The sequence below is a fragment of the Neophocaena asiaeorientalis genome, unplaced genomic scaffold (assembly GCF_003031525.2).
Source record: "Neophocaena asiaeorientalis asiaeorientalis breed wild unplaced genomic scaffold, Neophocaena_asiaeorientalis_V1.1 scaffold64, whole genome shotgun sequence".
NCBI classification, from domain to species: domain Eukaryota; kingdom Metazoa; phylum Chordata; class Mammalia; order Artiodactyla; family Phocoenidae; genus Neophocaena; species Neophocaena asiaeorientalis.
In genome coordinates this window covers 1,716,023-1,735,884 of record NW_020185334.1, presented here as the reverse complement: position 1 = coordinate 1,735,884, position 19,862 = coordinate 1,716,023, and the positions used below count along the sequence as shown (strand labels likewise).

General features: G+C 35.8%; 1 protein-coding gene across 3 annotated transcripts in view; it reads left to right on the top strand.

Annotated features, from left to right (window-relative positions):
* MACROD2 (mono-ADP ribosylhydrolase 2) overlaps positions 1-19,862 on the top strand; it is a 1,936,537-nt gene that overhangs the window by 320,697 nt on the left and 1,595,978 nt on the right. The gene's annotated exons all lie outside the window — the stretch shown is intronic.

The following is a 19,862-nucleotide window of genomic DNA, read 5'->3' as shown; positions in this document are numbered from 1 at the left end:
GGAAGGGAACAAGAATGCCAAAAGGTTAAAAAGAAAAAAAGGTAACTAGTTCTTTTTCCTGGAGGTAATAAGTCATTGTTTTATATGTATTTGTTTTAAGAAGTGAAAGTATTTTTCATATACTCCCACTATTTGTCCATCTTCTTTAGAACCTAGTAGATAGTAGGTTTTTCATATTTAAGGCATCCTCCCTAAAACAAAAAGGTTTTGAAAAATTAAATAGAGTATTTTCCTTTCTGATACGTTTTTGCTCTGAACATGAGTTAAGATACAAACATCTTAAGAAGAAAGAAACTGTTCACGGGTGGTTTTGCTTGTATTTAAGTTATTGTATTTTAATTTATGTATATGAATAAACACTGGACAGTGGAAGACATAGACATTTATAGTGTCTGTGTCTAATCAGCAGAATTATAGACTTTATTTTCAATTATGATTTTCATAGACTGGTTTCTGCTATTCGGTCAACAAATGCTTTAGGCTCATAAGTTTTCCACTAAGTGCGTTTCACTTTTTAATATTATTGGGAAGAATTTTGCTTTTATATTTACCTGGAGGGCAATTTCCTTAAACTAATGTTATTTGTTTTATTCTTAGAGGTTCACAGCATTCTCCTTCCTACTTTTAAAAAGTTTCTGAGTGTTTCTGAAGGAGACCAGCTAATTGTCTTTCCCAGGAGTATTTGATTATGGTCTCTTCATTAGCTTCATTTAGTTTATCTATTTACATGTTTCTCTGATAGCAGTTTGACCTTCTGAGTTCCTCTCCAAGAATGAATGATATCACAGTAGAAGGTGAACTCTTGATAAGAGGTATACTGACCCCTATTGTTCTATGATTGCACTTTTATTGGCCTCTGAGGGTGGACCCATTAAATACAGGCGTTTTAGAATTCTAACGTCTGTTGAAAAGCCAACTTCTTAGAAATGTTAGGTAGCAAAAGTTGAACTGAGATGCAGCTGCTGGACTTTTGGAGGAAAGGGAAAGATGCCCTCATCATTAAGATGAGGGCATCTGAGCATTTGAAAAGGAATGGGGGATGAACAGGTAATCTCTCAGTTAAAGGGTGGATTTTCTTCCTGTTACTGCAAAATAAACACATGGATTAAATTGTTTTATGAAAGCATTCTTTCTAGGAGCTATTTTCAGTTGGGAGTTGATTATATTTAAAAAGAACTTTTTGCCTGGCCAAATTCCTATGGGCTTATATCAATATTTAATCAGTTTTGTCTCCATTCAGGCAGACCTTAAACAGAAAAGAAAGATAAATGGACAATTTTGGTTATCAGTATCTAAAAGAAGGTATATTGGCCTGGGAGTTAGGAGTTCTGAGGTTTCCATTCCCTAGCCTGCCATGACTTCATATTATCTGCTCTGGGGTTCGGTTTCACCACATGGCAAATAAAGGCAGCAGGAACTTACTGAATGCCAATTATGTATTGTTGCTTTCTTTCTTTTTTTTTTTTAAGTTGTGGATTAAAATGTAGAAGAAGGCAAGAGATTATGAAAAATGTGATCTGTACTAGAGGTGCTAACTTTGGAGGCAAACTCTTGAGATAGCTCCTATCAGCCCACCCTGTCCAAAAATATATACTCTTTTGCTGCTTCCGTTTGTTTTTGTTTTTTTTTCTTGTTTTTACTTCTTGCTCTTATCAGCTGTCTGAAATTCTGCCAGTTGGAGGCGAACTTATAATAATATGTACATTTTTTTGCAATAAAATGGACCGCCTCTGAAAAGATTGAGTTACCCTGAGTTAATTCAGATTGCTTTCCTCCTTTGTTACCTAAGGGAGATTACCTACAATAAGGGGATGGCTGTCCTGGTAGGAGGGGAAGGGAGGCAGACAGTTTTCAGTGAGAAGCCCTTTAGGCTGTGATAGGAATGGGGGGGCCTGATTCTTACAGCAGAGAGAACTCAGCTCTTAGTGGAGGAACCCACCTGTGTAGACTAATGTTTAAGAGCATGTCCTTCACAGTCTAGCATACCTGGGCTCCATCTTGGCTTTGCCACATGACTGTAGGCAAATTACTAAATACTTCTGAAATTGTTAGCTCAGTACCTGACTCATAGTAAGTACCAAAGGAATGGTAACTGCCTCTATTAAGATGAGGGCATCTGAGCATTTGAAAAAAGGAGACATTAAGAAGTGGTAGAAGAATGCACAAAGGGAGGTCAGAGAGGACAAATGACAGATTTTTTCACACTCTTGTTCAATAGCCAGGAAATGAGGGAGGAGGTAGGCAAATAGGATATTTTCTTGTTTAATTTTTTTTTTTTTCTGTTGTCTTCATGCATTTCATGGTCCCATGTTCTCAGGATTTAGAACTTAGTTGAGTTCTAGTAGACGTTTTAGATTCAAAAGGCATTTGTCGTTTTTTTTGCATTTTGCTCTGTTTTGTGGGCTAGCCTGTGAATCTAACACTGTACATGAGAAAATGCATTTCAGAGGGTAAAGAACTGGCCGGAAAATGAAATCCACTAGCATATTTGAATTTTAAAATTCTAAGACCATCTAAACTGGCCATATCGAAGAACTTTGTGTTTTTCTGTTTTTGTGAGAGGGTAAGAGATGTTCCCTGATGGAGGACAGGGTAGGTTGGATTTGGAATCAGGTTTCCCAGGCTTTACTATGTACTTGTGTATCCAAGTGAAAACAACAACCACCACTAAACCTCTTTTATAAACAACTCCCAGCTGAAATGGAACGATTTAAATGAGGTCTTCCAACCTGCCTAAACTTAAGCTTCCTCATTCACTCATTCATTGTACACAAATTTGTTAAAACTTCCCTGTAAAAGAAGCTGGTAGGACTAGATGACGCCCAGACCACCTCCAACTATGGTATTGGAAATTTAATCTTAGAAAGTATTAAAGTTCTCTTAGGTTTTAGAAAGACACATCCTTGATGATTTTTCTTCCCCTCACCACTCTTCCTGAGAATAAAGTCTTCAAAGTTGTCTGATAAACAAACCAACCAACAAAATCAGCTCAGGCTTTTGGTATATTAAATGCCTTGGGCTTATTATCAGTTGAGAATTTTTTGGTTGCAAGTGATTGAAAGCTCAAGCCTTACTATCTGATCAACAATTGGAAATCTATTGGTTCATGTAACTGAGAAGTTCAAATGTATGGTCTGGCTGGCTTCAGGTAAAGCTTGATACAGTGGCTTAAAGTATGTCAACAAAAAAGTTTCTCTCTGGCTCTGGGTTTTCCAGTGTTGGCAAAGGAGTGTTGGCAGTCTCCTTAGATCATGTACAATGGATCCTTGGCAGCTCCAGGCTTTTCCCTTAGGCAGTGACAGTTCCATGTATCACATTCCCACATTGCAGTGTTCAGGGGAAGAGAGGTCACCTCCAGAAGCTCCTACACATGCACAGATGTATGATTCACTCTTTCTCATTTGTTTAATCTTGATCACATGCTCATTCCTGAACCTATTACAGGAAGATGGGGAGATATATTGGTGAGCTTAAGCCCCCTGTAAGAGCTGTAGGTAGGGTCAACCCCATTCAGACACACGGCTGAGAGTGGAGGCCACGGTATGATCTGAAGGAAAATTGGACACTGTTAGTTTGAGAAGGAAGGAACGGATGCTGGAGATTAGCTCATTTTTAGAGGATTTGGCATGCTGAAACTTGGGCATGTTTTATAAATTTATAAACTTGAAGCTGCTCTTTTTATTTTCTTTCTTTGTTTTTTTTTTAAGCCAAAGTTTTGTTCAAATTGCCAAAACATCTTTAAAAGATTTTTATATTTGTAGACCCTCTCAAGTCTTGCCTAGTTTCTTCTGTCAACAGGTAGTGATGCAAGTTAGGGCACATCAGTACTACATCTTAACGTGAACCTCTGGGATGTTAATAAAATATAGAGAGAGTACATATTCAGCTATCTGTAATTCTGTGAAGTCAGGCCAGATGCTTAATGCATCACTTAGAAACGGTACCACATCTTTCTGGGTAATTCCAAAGGGTGTTGGAGAGATAATTAGATTATAGCAGGTCATGGATGCCTTAGAATACTGAATGGTTTTAAAAATGCTATATTAAACTGCTCTTCTGTTCTGATATTTGCCTTTTATTAGTCAACACTTAAAATGTACCTAAAAATAATCACATATCCCTTTTAAGTATATTTCCAAAACATACTGCAGTGGAGTGAGATCTGTCATTACAGGACTTGAGACAGAAATCAAAGAGAAAAAATCAGGTGGTTATTTCCCTGCCTGCTTGTCTGCCCACCCTCTGATACACCCTTATTTTCCCCAGCATCCAAGTTAGACTCTTGTTACACTTTCAGGATTGGGATAAAGATGATTTTTTAAAAACTGAGAAAAAAAGCACCCCTTTGGCCTCCCAGGAAAGAGAGGAGAAATTGTGGTTCAGAACAGGGTTAGTACCTGGCCACAACTGATGGGCTGAGACAGCTGGCTAGTGCAAAATGGAAAGCCTGCTGATCCCTACTTTCTAACCTTTTCTCTGCTTTCATGTCTGGCCATGCAGATGATGCATGATCCAACTCCAGCTGATGTAGGCTGTGTCCTTGACCCCTTCCCACTCCCTAATGCCCTGTCACCCTTCTCACTTTGTTTTAAAATGCAAAAAGAGACTTTTAAGATGGACCTTGGAAAAAGCAAACTTAGAGCAAGCAGAGAGTGAATTCTCCCTCTGATAGATACTCTGTGTGTGGCCCTGGGAAAAGAACTTCAGTTCTCTGAGCCTCAGTCCTCTCATTTATGAAGATGGAGACCTGGGACCCACCTCGTTTTGCTATTATGGACTTCAGTAAAGTGGTGCATTGTAAGAGCTCATTAAATCTGAGAAAGCACTTACCAAGACAAAGCTAAAACTTGTAGATAGTTGCTTTTTATCTTCATAGTGATGAGTAGGGCCAGGATCATTTCAAAAGGCACAATCCACTAATGTTAAATTAAGCTATGTGTTTTAACAGTTTATCTTTGGAAATGAAACAATTTGAGAAACGCTTCTGCTTACTGTCCTGGATGCTCAGACCTTGAGATAACAGTATCTAAGGCTTGTTCTGAGACTTAATTACAAATCAAAGGACAAATTCCTTATTGTTGAAAATGATTAGTATAAAGCATAGCTTTGGAGGAATGGCTTACAGTTATTAAGAGCAGATCAATATATGTCTGATCATTGAGATATGTATTTACTAGATATCATACAAGTGGATTGCTCCAAAGCCGCATGATTCTATCTACATAGCTTGCTGTTAAATCTCAGCCAAAGCTGTCGTCACTTGCAAACCATCTTATTGTTTCCCTGTTTCTGGAGTATTGGTGCTAATTTTAGGTACACAAATAGACTTTCTGAGAGGAAGATTTCCTGAAATTGTTGTCAGACTTATCTTATTTCCAAACCAGCTCTGTATTCTCCTTGTATTTGAGATTACCTCTTTTAGGATTGCTATTTCAGTGCAGTCCAGATTACTTAGGTACATAAACATGTTTAATGTTGAAAGAAACATGTTTAGAGTAGAATCAAAAACTGTTTTATATTATATCTGCTTATAAATGACTATGGAAACTGTCCCTCATTGGTACTTCTGGGAGAGGCAGATGTACTACAATTAGTACTTTTCCCTTAAAAGCTGGCATGTATTGATTATCATCTGCAAGATTTTTTAAGGGATAAAGTATTATCGATTGATTAGATTTGGACTAAGTGAATGTTTCACAGTACCATCTAGTCCAAATAAAAATAGTTAAAAATTATCATGGGAAATTCTTTAAAATATAAATCTATTTAAATTTCCTGACCGTGATTTATGACAAATATGTTATGGATAGATTAAAGTATGTCTGTAGTCCCCTCTGCTTCACTTCCTTCATATTCTAAGTGATTAACCTTAAATTTGGGGAATTTAAAAGCATTTTATAATTCTTTCATTAGTTAAACTTTTGTTCCTTTTGTTTGATATTTAAAATGTATTAGTGCTACAAATTTACAAATACTTCACTAGGTTTCATATGTGTGTTTAAAAATTAAGATCTAGACTTGACAAGTTTTATTAAAAGTGCACAAAGATTGCCAATATTTAGTTATGTTTTAATGAGCTTTTATTCTTAATAAATTGTTTTTTTTAATGAGGATAGAATTGAAATATGATTAGCAAAGTGTTACTTTTAAAAATGAGTAATTTTTGTTTGGGAGGAAGCTTTTTGGTAGTTTAATTCTCATGTTTACATAGAAGCAATACAGAAACTATTTGAGTCACTTCCCAAGCAGCTCCTCTTTGTTTCCTTTGCTAGCCCAGGGAACAGACTTGTCTCTCTGAAGTCCTCCCCTGCTTCCCTGGGGCAAGTCAGAAATAAGCTTATCAGATCACATCTTATTGACAAAGAGCAAAGCTTATTGGCTGACAAAAGAAGGGAAAAGAACAAGTAAAATGTAAATGACAGAGGTTTGTTGTCAAAAAATCCTAGGTTAACATTGTTTTTTAAATAAATTTTTTGGCAATAGGGTTTACATCTTTTTATATTTGCTTGATTTTTACTTTAGAATTTTAAGTGCAGTAAAAGCTAAGAGTTTTATCCATATTTTGTAAACTGTAATTAAGTTATCAATATTATCATCATTATTGCTGTTGGCATTGCTGTTGTTACTTGTTCCTTGTAAGCAAATCTTTCTATCTTATCTTTGAAAGAAGTTAGAGAAAATTATGTTGCATCTTATGTGTTTCCAGTGTAGTTTTCTAAAAGAAAGTAGACATGACTTTCAGATAGAAAGTAGACGTAAGCTTTCTGGCAGGAAGTAGAAATATTATAAATATTGAAATAAATTATTATAACTGTTAAGTAATTATAAAGATGTTTTATATCATATTTATATCCTATATTCTTGACCAAACAAAAATAATCTTAAGGAACTTTTAAATCATATTTATTTCTTGTCTTCTTGACCGAACAAAATAAAATATTACCATCTCCATTCTAATGCAGCTGATAATTTAATAATTGCATAGCAGGTGCAGGAACTTGTTCTGGGTACTCTGAAGATGATATTAAGGTATGTGCTATAAGTCTGGTCATGCTGACTCATTCTCTGTTTTCCAAAGACTCTCTAACCAACCTTCTAAAGTTGCTCTATCCACTAATACATAGATTATAGGTGGGCCAAAACCATCTCATGACAGCTAGGTACTGGCTCCTAAGCAATCCCAAAGAGCAAAGAAACCTGACCTTAGTCCATGGTTGAGAAGGTCAGGAGCAATTTAAGCAGTGTACTCTGGGCTACAAAACTGTATTTGAAATGAGACTTACAGCAGTTAAAGAGGGAAAGTTTTTGAAGAGACATTAAGGAAAGAACCAAAGCTGCTAAAATAGCAACAATTTGAGAGGAAGAGAGAGCCACAGTAGGTGGATTTTGAAGTCTTTACCAGTTACTCTGGTGGTAAGTGCAAGCAAGGAAGACAGAAGAAATTGTCTGAGAACATTCACGATGCACGTTCCCTTCACCCAGCCTTGTCATGAATTTTGGGGAAGAATAGAAGAGGTTGCTGAATTACAGAGGCCAGTAAGGACGAAAAGAGAAGTTCATAGATTTGAGCAAAGTAACAGTATCAATGTAATGAGACTAGTATTCCAATAATGGTTATATTAATGAAAAGACTGGTGGAAAGCTAAGTGTAGACTAAAATCCTAACATTTGATTGCAGAGGAGGGGAAAGGGTAGTCAGAAATGGAGATTTGTTACTAATTTGGGCTTTTAAGGACTATGACCTGACTCTTCTCGTACCATTCTTAGGCCCTTCCAGGAAACACTGTTGAGGTTTTCCAAAAGCTTTTCGTTGTAAGTTTACAATAGAGTCCATGGGATTCCCGAGTTATTATCTGTTCTGCATCCAGGAATGTAATCCCTGGACGAGGAAGGGTCTTCTCTGTATGGAAAGGAAACCATCTACTTTAGGATGGTGAAAGCTGACACTTGCTGAGAAAGCTAGAATGGCCTAACTAAGCCGTGCCCATTAAATGGGGGGGTTGTGCATGAGCCCACAAGTCACAGTAAATCATCCACATGTCCATTAGGAAGATGGGGCAGCTCTCAGAGCCTTCTGGTTTGTATCCAGATTAACATCTAGTCTAACACTGTAATGTTAGTGGAGGCAATGGAGTCATCCAAAGTATGCATCCAGAGCAAACGTATAGGTCTTAGAACATGGAATAAAAGTACTGTGGCATTAAGGGTTCACTGTAATTTGTAACAGAAAGTACCTAAAAGAAAGCATTCAGAGAAAAGTTATACCAGTTCAGAATATGTCATCTACCATGTAATGTGCCAGAATCCTAACAGGCATTTCTGTTTACACTTGGCCCTTCTGAACCTCATTCCTGCCTTTGACTTATCCTTTATGAACAACATCCTTCATTAGTAAACAAATGAACACATTTCTTCACTCATCAGTTAAAGAAAACCACTAATTGTCCTGTTAGTCTCAAGGATTGATTTTGGTGGAATTATGCCCCAATGGTATTTTTTCCCTCAGTATCTCTAATATGGGATACTTACAATCTTATTTAAAAACAAATGCATGTTGTTTGAGAGGAGACAAAATGACTCCAAATACTATGTTGTTAGGACCCAGTTATCCATGTCTTAATGGTAAGAAATGAATTGACCACTACTGCCTATTTTCATCAGACTTGTTGCAATCAACTGTTCCAATTCACTTTATAGTTTACAGCCATTAAATGACACTGTTAAGTTGTAGAAAGTTAGAAAAGAATGATAATAAGAGGAAAATAAAAAGAGCCTTTAAGATTTTAATAACTTCTATCTATATGGAAACAAATTAAATTAGGAAAACATGTATTGTACATATTGCTTTTGTACTTATTATTATAAATTCTTTTCACTTAAGAAAATTGTGAACTTGTCTCTGCACTATCAAATGTGCCTGGATATCATCAGTCATAATGGGAGCCATTATATAGTATGCCATTGTTTGCAGAGATAGCAACCACCATGACTAGCCTGTCTTTCCCAGCATTTGCATGCTTTTCAACTTTTCCAGATTACAAGCAAAAGTATGAGGAAAATGTTTCCAATGAAATCTTTGTGCTCAAATTTATTAAGATAACTTCTTTGAGGTAAAATTCATGCTTCATAGAGCTGACACTTTTTAAATGAATTTGCTGTGATTACAAGAGTGCCCTCCAGAAAGGATGTATTCTCCCACTCCCTGCACCCTCAACAACTTTGGGTAGTGCTCATCTTCATTTTAATAGGAGATAAATTTGGTCTTGATATTGTTTAAATTTGTATATGTAGAAGGAGCACATTTTCTTTCTTTTTGGGTGAGAGGGCATGTTCTTTTACTTCATTTCCTCCCTCCTTCCTCTTTTTTTTTTTTTTTTTCCTTTTTGGGTAATTTTGTCTATGTCATCCATTTTTTTGAGAAGTCAAACACAGAGAAGTACAGAGAATAATGAAATAGAATATGCACCACCTAGAATTAACAGAGGTTAACATTTCATTTATTTTAATTATTTATTGCTTTAGATCCTTAATTCAAAATAGAATATAAGAATATTATAAAGTTGAAATATGCTTCATTTTCTCTCTCATCTACTTACCTCTTTCCTTCCCCAGAAGCATCCATCCACTGTGGCGAATTTGGTGGTGTGTTTTCAGTCTATGTTTTCTTATTTGTTTAATTAAAATTAGGGTCAGCTGTGAGCCCTAAAAACTTAAGAGTGACTTAACATGGAAGTTGATTTCCCACTTGTGAAAAAGTCCAGATAGTAGTCCAGGGGGAGCATGGCCCTCCACACAGTCGGTGACCTGGGATTCTTCTAGTTTGTTGCCTTATAGTGGGTGGCTTCGATCTCATACTTCAAAATAGTGACATCCTCTTTCCAGAAAGGACAGAAAAAGGAATTAAAAACACATTAGTATTAATAATTACCTACCTGTTATAAAAATTAATACTTATTTTAATGATAATTATCATTAATAAACTGCAAACTTGCGTTCAGTTGTCCCTCTGTACAAATAAGACTACAAGGAACATTCTTTTACATAATCTCCTCCTCTGCATGGGTGAGCTTCTCCGGCTTATGTACCTAGAAATGGAATTTCTGGGTCTTAGGGTATGACTATAGGTATAGGTCACTATACTAGATACTGCAAAATTCTTCTCTTTATTAGCGTTCTTTCAGCTGCAAATAACAGACAATAGAGTTCAAAGTGGCTAAAATAAAGAAATTTATTACCTCACATACCAAGAAGTCCAGAGGCAGAGGTGGTCTAGACTTGGTTTATTCATTGACTCAATGGCTTGCTCTCCTCATGGTTACAAGGAATCAAATGCAGACAAAACAATGGACAAAGTTATTGTATCTCTTTGTTTCTTTTGAAGGGCAGGGAAACTTTTCCTAGAAACTTCCTCCACCTGGCTTTCTTTCATATCTTATTGGCTAAAACTGAATCACACCCGAAGTTGATTACTTACAAGGTTAGATAAGACCATGATGACTACGTGGGTATAGGGCCCGTTTACCTCGAAGAATGTTATCAGGAGGAAGGAGATACCTGAACAAAATATGCTGTTAGGAAGGAAGATGGGGAAAGGTGGGTGACAAGTAGACAATAAGCAGTGTCTGCTGTATTCCTAAAGTAGCTGCTACATTCCCATCAGTAGTACACGAGTCCTTGATTGTCAGGGCTTTTGTTTGTTTTTGCCAATCTAATGAGCACAAAATAGTACTCTTTGTTGTATTCCCTGGCATTTGTCGGGCTTCTGGTGGGTTGCATACCTTTTCAGACACTTAATAGGCCTTCTGGGTTTTCTCTTCTGTGAAATGTCTTATTTATGTTTCTTTGCCTTGATTTCTCCGGAGACATTTGCGTTTTTCTTATTGATTTGTAGCAATTAAAAAAATATATTCTGAATAATAATTATTTGTCTATAAAGTTGTGTTGGAGGTGCCTTCTGCCAATGTATGGCTTGTCTTTTAACTTTTAATTTAAAAAATAAGTTTTTGTAACTTAAAGGTTTGTACTTTTTGTGTCTAGTTCAAAGAATCATTTTCTACATTAAGGTCATATAAATATTATTCTATTGTTTTTCTTATTGAATTTTAATTGGTTAACAACCTTTTGTATACTGTATACTAGCAATTTTTAAAGTAATGTGAGGACTCTTCCACAGGATTTGTAAGATTAAAACTGCTTTTATGATGGTATTAAAATGTTATTTGCCCTTTTCACTCATTCTTTTATACGTGTAAAGTGGAGTCTTAAAGAGGCTGCATGACCTGTGATACCACAGCAAATTGGAAATGCCAAAGCAGAGATGGGGACCCAGTTATCTCTTCTTACATCAAACATTAAAATGATTTGCAGGACTGTAAACAGTGCTATTTTTCTGAATAAGACTTTTTGTTTGTTGGAATATAGCTTTTTCTTCTCACAAAATATGCTATTTATATAAATGTATATTGGGTTATTTTTAAATGAATTTATAAGTATTTTTAAAAATTCTGTTTTAACCAGTAACATATTAAACATTGAAAAATATAATCCACATAAATAAAAGCTCTTTGGTGTACTCAACAATTTTTAAGGATATAAAGGAATCCTGAAACCAAACGTTTGTGAAATGTTGCTGTATATGAACAGTAATTTTTCATTCAGAAATTCCCTTGCCTCATAGCTCTGTGTCAAAAATTAGAACATTTATTTCATTCTCCTTGGGAAAATATGATTTGGAAAACAGTTGTCTTCTTCCCATATACATCAATGTATTAGTTAAAGATAATTAACTTGAATTATCTATAATTTTTATTATTCATCTACTGCAGTCATCCATTAGCCCAATGGGTACCATAAAACAATAGAAAGAGCCTAAGTTTTGGTGTCAGACAGACCTGGCTCGGATCCCCAGCATGGACACTCTGTAGCTTAAGCTAGTAACTCAATCTGTCTGAACCGCAGTGTTGGGAGGGAGTAGTCCATCTGGTTGTGTGTCTCTCTCATTAGGAAGAGAGGAATGTGGCTGAGCAGGGCTTGGGGAAGCAGATCCTGACGGAGCTGCACTTCAGAAACAACAATTGGGTCTTAATTAAGTGGAATGTTCTCCCACTGCTCAGTGTTGTGGTTAAGGGCATTAGCTTTGTAGCCAGACCTCTGGTTCATAGCCCAGTTCTACTTGCTAACTGAGTTAATTAAATTGTGGATGAATTACTTAACCTGTGTGTGTTTTTGAATATCCCCATATATAAATTGGGAGTAATAATACTCTCTATACCAGAAGGGTTATTGTGAGAATTAACTGAGATACAACGTCTAAAACCATTTTACAGTGTTGCCGCATGATAGATGCTTACCATTTCAGTTGTAGTCGCTCTTACTATTAGTTTAAGTAATTATCTGTTGCCTCATAACAGCCCACCCCGAAACTTAGTGCCCTTAAAATAAAACCAAAGATGTATTTTGTGCACAAATCTCAATAGTTACACATCATCTCTGCTCACATGGCACCAGCCGGGGTGGCTGACCTGGGGGCTGGAGGATCTGCTTTCGAGTTGGTTGACTCACACAATTGATGCTGACTTCTTCTCAGAGCTCAGCCAGGGCTGTGTACTGGGTACCTCTGTACTCTCCAAGTTGGCCTCTTCACGGGTTGCTTAGGCTTCCTCATGGCATGATGGCTGGGTTCTAAGAGTGAACATCTCAAAAGAAACAGGGAGAAGTCCATCACATTTTTATAACTTGTCCTCGGTAGTCACTTACTTACGTTATTTCCATTAGTCACAAATCCATCCAGATTTAATAGGAGGGAACACAGACACCCACCTCTCCATGGGAGGAGTCTCAAAGTCACATTGTAAGAAGACTAAGAAGACCAGGAGATACTGTTGCAGTCATCTTTGAGGAATATAGTTTGCCGCAATAGGAGTCTACTGACCTATTAGATAACATAATATCCTTGGCATTCTTAATCACCAGCAGCAACAACCTCAACTCTGTGTATCAGAACCATCTTAGTGCTTTTTGCAAAATGTAGATAGTGGGCAACTTTTCATTTCTTTTCAGTATTTTTCTCTATTTCCTGCCTTTTTTTCAGTGTTGAGCACTTACTAATATAATTAAAAATTTAAATGAGAGGATTAACAATTTTTACAGCGTATCTAGATAGTCTATATTCTATGGATATAGAATTTCTTAAAGAAGTTGAAAGTCTGTTTTACTCCTTCTTTCTCAGTTTGGTCATATTTCTAGTGGCAGTGACCTCTAGAATGAAAGAAAAGGAAGAAAGGAAATGATTCTACTCACAAATATTTCTAGGTTAGATGTTGGGTTCCTTAGGGCAAACCTCAGTCACCAAACGTAGCCCATAAAACCATGAAATGTGGCTCTCACTGCCTTATCCTTAGAACTGTGGGTTGCAGACAACTGATGAGCTGCTGGTGAACTTGGACAGAGAACAGTTTCTCTTCATCTGTCAGGAAAGGCAGGCACACAGTAAATATGTGAGTACATTTGATATTGATAAGACTCATGCAAATGAATGTGCAAATAAGGCAGTGCTCTTGAGATTTTGGGAAATGGCCAAAGCGGCTGTTTTGTGCCCCCCTAAGACTTTGGATCTGCCTCTGATCTCACACAAAGCCATCTCTTTTGCTTAAACGTGTCTTATTCTTAAAGATGCCAGGCTTAGTTCTTTGAAACATTTAACTTATCTTTGCAGCTGTAATATATTTCTTCCCTTCAAATGGCAAAATTGTTCACTTTAAAAAGCAAAGACTATTCCAGGTTTGAGGTGAAAGCAGAGTGAAATATGGAGGCAAAGGATCAGTTTCAAAGAGGAACGATACTTTATAACAATTTAGTCTACTTTTAAGTGGCAAGTGTTGTTATATATATAGGAAATAGTAAAGTACATGGGAATAAACAGTGGACTGAATGTCACTCTGGGGACTTAAAAGGAGTTAATGCAACTTCTCAAGTAGATTAATTTACTCCTGGGGATAGTTTACAAGATAGTAGATTTTTGGTTCAGTATAATTTTCATTTATTCAGCACATATTATGTTCCAGGTCCTCTTCTATGCACTTTACTTACTGATATTAATTTATTCAATTCTCTCAACACCCCTGTGAAGTAGTTAATACCATTATCCCCCAGTTATAGCCTAGAACAAAGTGAAAACTTGCCCGAGATCACTATGTACAGCCATCAGGCTTCATACCCAGGCTGACTGGCTCTAGGATCCAAGCAATCCAAGTTTTTACCCACTGCTTCTTATTGCCTTGCAGGTGAGTTGTGGCTTTTTGTTTTGTTTTGTTTTAAGTTATGGTGCTTGGAAATTTTGCATTAAATGGTTTTAATTTTGCAGCAGTGCTTGGCAACTTTTGCATTAGATCAAGAGAATATAGTAGGTATCTGCAAGGGATTCTTTCAGAGTTCACATAAGAAAACCAAAGGCAAGGCAGATCTCAGAAAGGGAGATTAGGCAGTAAATTATTAAATTTCAGGCTCATTGCTCAACTTTCCTTGCATCTGGCAGTCAAGTCAAGTGTATTTAGAATCTGGGAGAGGGTTTCATACCCTGCACTGCTATTTGTAACAAGAACTTGGGTGAGTTACTTCATCTCTCCTGGGGATATTAACAGCTATCCCACCAGCCTCAAGGGGTTGTTGGAAAGAGCAAATGAATTATCATGGTTATAAATCCAGTTGCAAAATATAAAGTCCTCATTTACTGTTAGTTATTGTTATAATTAAGTATAATTTCTTTTAGAAAAGCATTTCAGAAATACCTACTTTGAAAATTACATTTTGTAGTTTGTCCCTGTGTTTGATACAGGTATGTCAACTGTTTAGCATGGTGCTTAGCTTATGGTCACACTCAGTAGAATCTACTAATCATTATTTAATTTCTAGAAGATCTCTTCAGATTGGGGAAGCAATAAAAGGAAAATATCTCCTGGACAGGACAGAAGCTGCTGAACAAAATCTGAAATATGGGTCTAAGAAGCCTTTCCTAGTTGGCAGGGGCTGTGTGATACTGAGGAGATTTAGGAAATTGAAGTAACATTTTCAGTGTTCAGTGATAATAATCCCTCTCATTTCTACTGTCTATTTATGTACTCATGTGCCAAGGCTGATCTATTCATGGTGGCCCTCTGAGGACCATTAAGTATTCTGAGGTCATATCCGGGTTTGATAAAATAGAGTGTTATGATCACTGCCTCCAGTATTTGCCATCCCTAGACTATTCTTTAAAGTTTCTGAGATACCTTCGATTCTACTTCTTAATCATACCCTCGCCGCAGCCCTCTACATTTGTTAGGGTTATCAGTGCTCCCCTGTGACACGAGGAAACAGACTATGACCCCTTTTCTTCTATCTCTGGGTTTTTCCCACTAGAGTGTGCTGTCATGGCTTTGTACATCCCTTCTCAGGTCTCAGCCCCTATCTTGAAATCTAGTATGGATTTGGACACATGATAGATGATCCATATAGCTTTGCTGAATTAAATTTTAGTGAATTAAAATTTTGGTCCGAACTGAATGACTGATGCTTAAGAATAAAACCTCAAACTTCAAAAATGGAGCTGTTAGCACTTCCCTCATTTTTCCTAAATACCAGCTATTTCAGTTGTGTAAAGCATGTGACTCCAGTAGGTGGAAAGGATACGTAGGGTAATTTAACTGACTGATTTGGTTCTCAGGTCATTTTTGTCAGAATGGTCAGCAGACTAGGCAGCTGTCTAGAAACCACGAGGGTTTGTGAACAGGATTTCAAAAAAGGAGCCAATCGCTAGTCCAGTGACCATGGGGAGTAGGGAAAAAAAGCTCATAGATAGGAATGCATGCTTCTTCCCAATGAATCCTTCTGACATTTAGGCTTCTTATGTTTTGTCCACAGCTCACCTTAACCTTTTATTTTCTTTGTGCATGCCCAGCAGAAGTTTATTTTCCAGATCCCATTTACTGACATCTCTGGTTTATCTGTACATTTCACTTCCTTTTCTAGCTGTTTAATAAAGGTCATGTTTATAACTCTAGTATTGATGGTTTCCCCAGTAGGCCCAGGCATCAGCTTCTGTAATGTCCGGTGGAATCCCTTTCCATAAGACAAAAAGGAGTATCTGAGTTTTCATAGATCTGAGTAATGACTTTTGGTCTGCAGAAATATAGATCCTAGTAATAATAATACCTTACTGTATGCTGGTCACAGTCATAAAATTAATATTTTTAAAATGAACTATTTAGTGGCATTTAGTACATTCACAGTGTTGTGCATCTACCACTTCTATCTAGTTCCAGAACATTTCATCACCTCAAAAGGAAACCCATACCCATTAGATAGTTATTCCCCATTTTCTCCCACCTCCCCCAGCTCCTGGCAACCACCAAAACCTCCTGCTGTCTGTTTCTATGGATTTTCCAATCTGGATGTTTCACATAAATGGGATCATACTGTTTGTGTATGGCTTCTTTCAGTTTTAACGTTTTTATTTTTTATGGCTGAGTAATATTCCAATGTATGTATATACCAGAATTTGTTTATTCATTCATTGGTTGAAGGACATTTGGGTAGTTTCTACACTTTTGCTATTATGAATAATGCTTCTATAAACATTAGTGTACACGTTTCTGTGTGGAAATAAATTTTCATTTCTCTGGGTCATTGTAATTCAATTGTAAATTCTAGTCCAATTTATCTCTTTTTTTTTCTTTTGTTGCTGTGTTTTGATGTCATAGCTAAGAATCCATTGCCAAATCCAAGATCATGAAGATATACTTGTACGGTTTCTTCTGAGAGTTTTATGGTTTTCACTCTTATATTTAGGCTGTTTATCCATCTGTAATTAGAGTTTATATGTGGAGTGAAGTAGGGTACAACTTAATTCTTTTGCATGTGGGTATCCAGTTATCCCAGTACCATTTGTTGATGATACTGTTCTTTTCATGTTAAATAATCTTGGCACCCTTACTGAAATTCAAATAGCCATAGATATTTAGGTTTAATTCTGGACTCTCAGTTTTATTTCATTGATCCACATCTATCCTATGTGAGTACCACACTATTTTGATTAGTGTGTTTTGAAATCAGGAAGTGTGGGTCCTGCAATTTTGTTTTCATTTTTCAATATTGTTTTAGCTATTGGAGGCCCCTTACAATTCCATATGAATTTGAAAATTAGCTTTTCAAATTATGCAAAAAAAAAAAGCCATTGGAATTTTGATAGGGATTTCATTGAAATTGTAGATCACTTTAGGTAATATTGCTATCTAATAATATTAAGACTTTCTATCCATGAATATATGATATCATTCTATTTATTTGTCTTTAATATATTTCAAAATATTTTATTGTTTTTATTATATAAATCTTTCACCTCCTTGGTTAAATTTATTTCCAGGCATTTCATTATTTTGGCTATTATTATAAGTGGATTTGATTTCTAATATCTGTAGATTATTCATTAGTGGTGGTTATAAACACAAGTGTTTTTTATATATTATCTTATTTGTTGAATTCAGTTGTTAGCTTCTAGTAAACTGTTTTGTGGATTCTTTGAGATTTTCTATATATGCAAGATCATGTCATCTGCAAATAGAGATAGTTTGACTACTTCTTTTCTAATTCATATGCCTTTTATTTCTTTTTCTTGCCTAGTTGCTCTGGCTAGAACTTCTAGTACAATGTTGAATAGCAGTGGTAATGCTTGCTGTAGATTTTTCATAAATGCTCTTTATCATTTTGTGGAAGTTCCTTTTTATTCCTAGTTTTCTGCCTGTTTTTTTGTTTTGTTTTGTTCTGTTTAGTCAAGAAAGTATATTAGATTTTGTCAAATGCTTTTTCTGCATCAACTGAGTTGATCATGTGTGGGTTTTTTCCCTTCCTACTATTAAAAATATTGCATTCATTGATTTCCTTATGTTGAACCACCCACGCATTCCTGGAATATTCACACTTGGTCATGGTGTGAATATACTGTTGGTCTGGTTTGCTAGTGTTTTGTTGAACATTTTGTGCATCTGCAGTCATGAGCAGTATTAGTTTATAGTTTTTATTTTCTGTAGTGTAATCCTACCCTTACAGAATGAGTTAGCAAGTCTTTACTCCTCTTCTGTTTCTTGAAAGAGGTTAAGAAGGATTAGTGTTAATTTTTATTTAAATGTTTGAGTGAATTCACCAGTGAAACCATATGGTACTGGGCTTTTCTTTGTCGGGAGGTTTTTCATACTGATTAAATCTCTTTACTTTTTATAGGTGTGTTGAGATAATCTGTTTCTTCTTTAATCAGTTTTTGTAGTTCGTGTGTTTCTAGAAATTTGTCCATTTCATCTAGGTTATCCAATTTGTTGATGCACAACTGTTTATTGTATTCTCTTATAATCAGTTTTATTTCTCTAAGGTTGGAGGTAATGTCCTCACTTTCATTTTTCATTTCATCTATATATTAGTCTTTCTGTTTATCTGTCAGTCTAACTAAAGATTTGTCAATCTTGTTGATGTATGAAAGAACTAAATTTTGGTTTCATAGACTGTTGTTTTTCTCTTCTCTGTTTCACTTATCTATGCAGTGATCTTTATCATTTCCTTTACCTGCTAGCTTTGGGTTTAGCTTGCTATTCTTTTATTAGTTCCTTAAGGTGTAAAGTTAGGTTATTGATTTGAGATTTTTCTTCTTTTGTAATGTATACATTTTCAGCTATAAATTTCCACCTAAGCATTGGTTTCACTACATCTAAACTAATTCAGTATGTTTTATTTTCATTTTCATTTGTCAGAAGACATTTTCAAAATTTCCTTTATGATTTCTTCTTTGACCTATTGGTTAAGATTATGGTGTTTAATTTTCATGTAATTTTGAATTTTTTAGCTTTCTTCCTGTTATTGATTTTTAGCTTTATTCCATGTGTTGAAGAAGATACTTTGTTTCAATCTTTATAAATTATTGAAATTTATTTTGGGCCTAACATGGTATATTTTGAAGATGTTCCACATGCAATTGGAGAGCATGTTTATTCTGCTGTTGATGATGGAATGATCTATTTATGTCTCTTAGGTCTAGTTTGATTATAGTGTTATTCAAGGCCTCGTATTTCCTTACTGGCTTCATGTCTAGATGTTCTATTTATTGTTGGAAGTGAGGTATTGAAATCTTCAACTGTTCCTGTAGAACTGTTTACTTCTCTTTATTTATATATTTTGGGTCTCTTTTGTTAAATGTGTATGTGTTTATAATTTTCATATCCTCTTGATGTTTTGACCCTTTTATCAATCTATCTTTCCATCTTTCTGTCATCTACCTATCTATCATCCTTCCTTGTCCTTTGTAACAATTTTTGACTTAAAGTCTATTTTATCTGATACTTTTTTCCTATCTTTTTTTTCCTTTGGCCTGTACTTGCAGGATCTTAGTTCCCTGACTAGGGATTGAACCCGTGCCCCCTGCAGTGGAAGCACAGAGTCTTAACCACTGGACAGCCAGGGAAGTCCCAATTTTGTCTGATATTAATATAACCATTTTGGCTCTCTTTTGGCTACTACTTCCATGGAATATCTTTTTCCAGTACTTTTATATTAAACCTATTTGTGTCTTTGGATCTAAAGTGAGTCTCTTCTCACAGCATATAATTGTTTCATGTTTGTTTTTTCTTTTAATCTATTCTGCCAGTCTCTTTTGATTAGTGAATTAATTCACTTACATTCATAGTGATTACCGATAGAGAAGAGCTTCCTTCTGCCATTTTTTTTCTGTATGTCTAATAGCTTTTTGTTTCTTATTTCCTCCATTACTACCTTCTCTTCTACTTTATTTTTTTCTACTTTTTTTTTTTTTTTTTTTTTCCGTATGCAGGCCTCTCCCTTCCCCG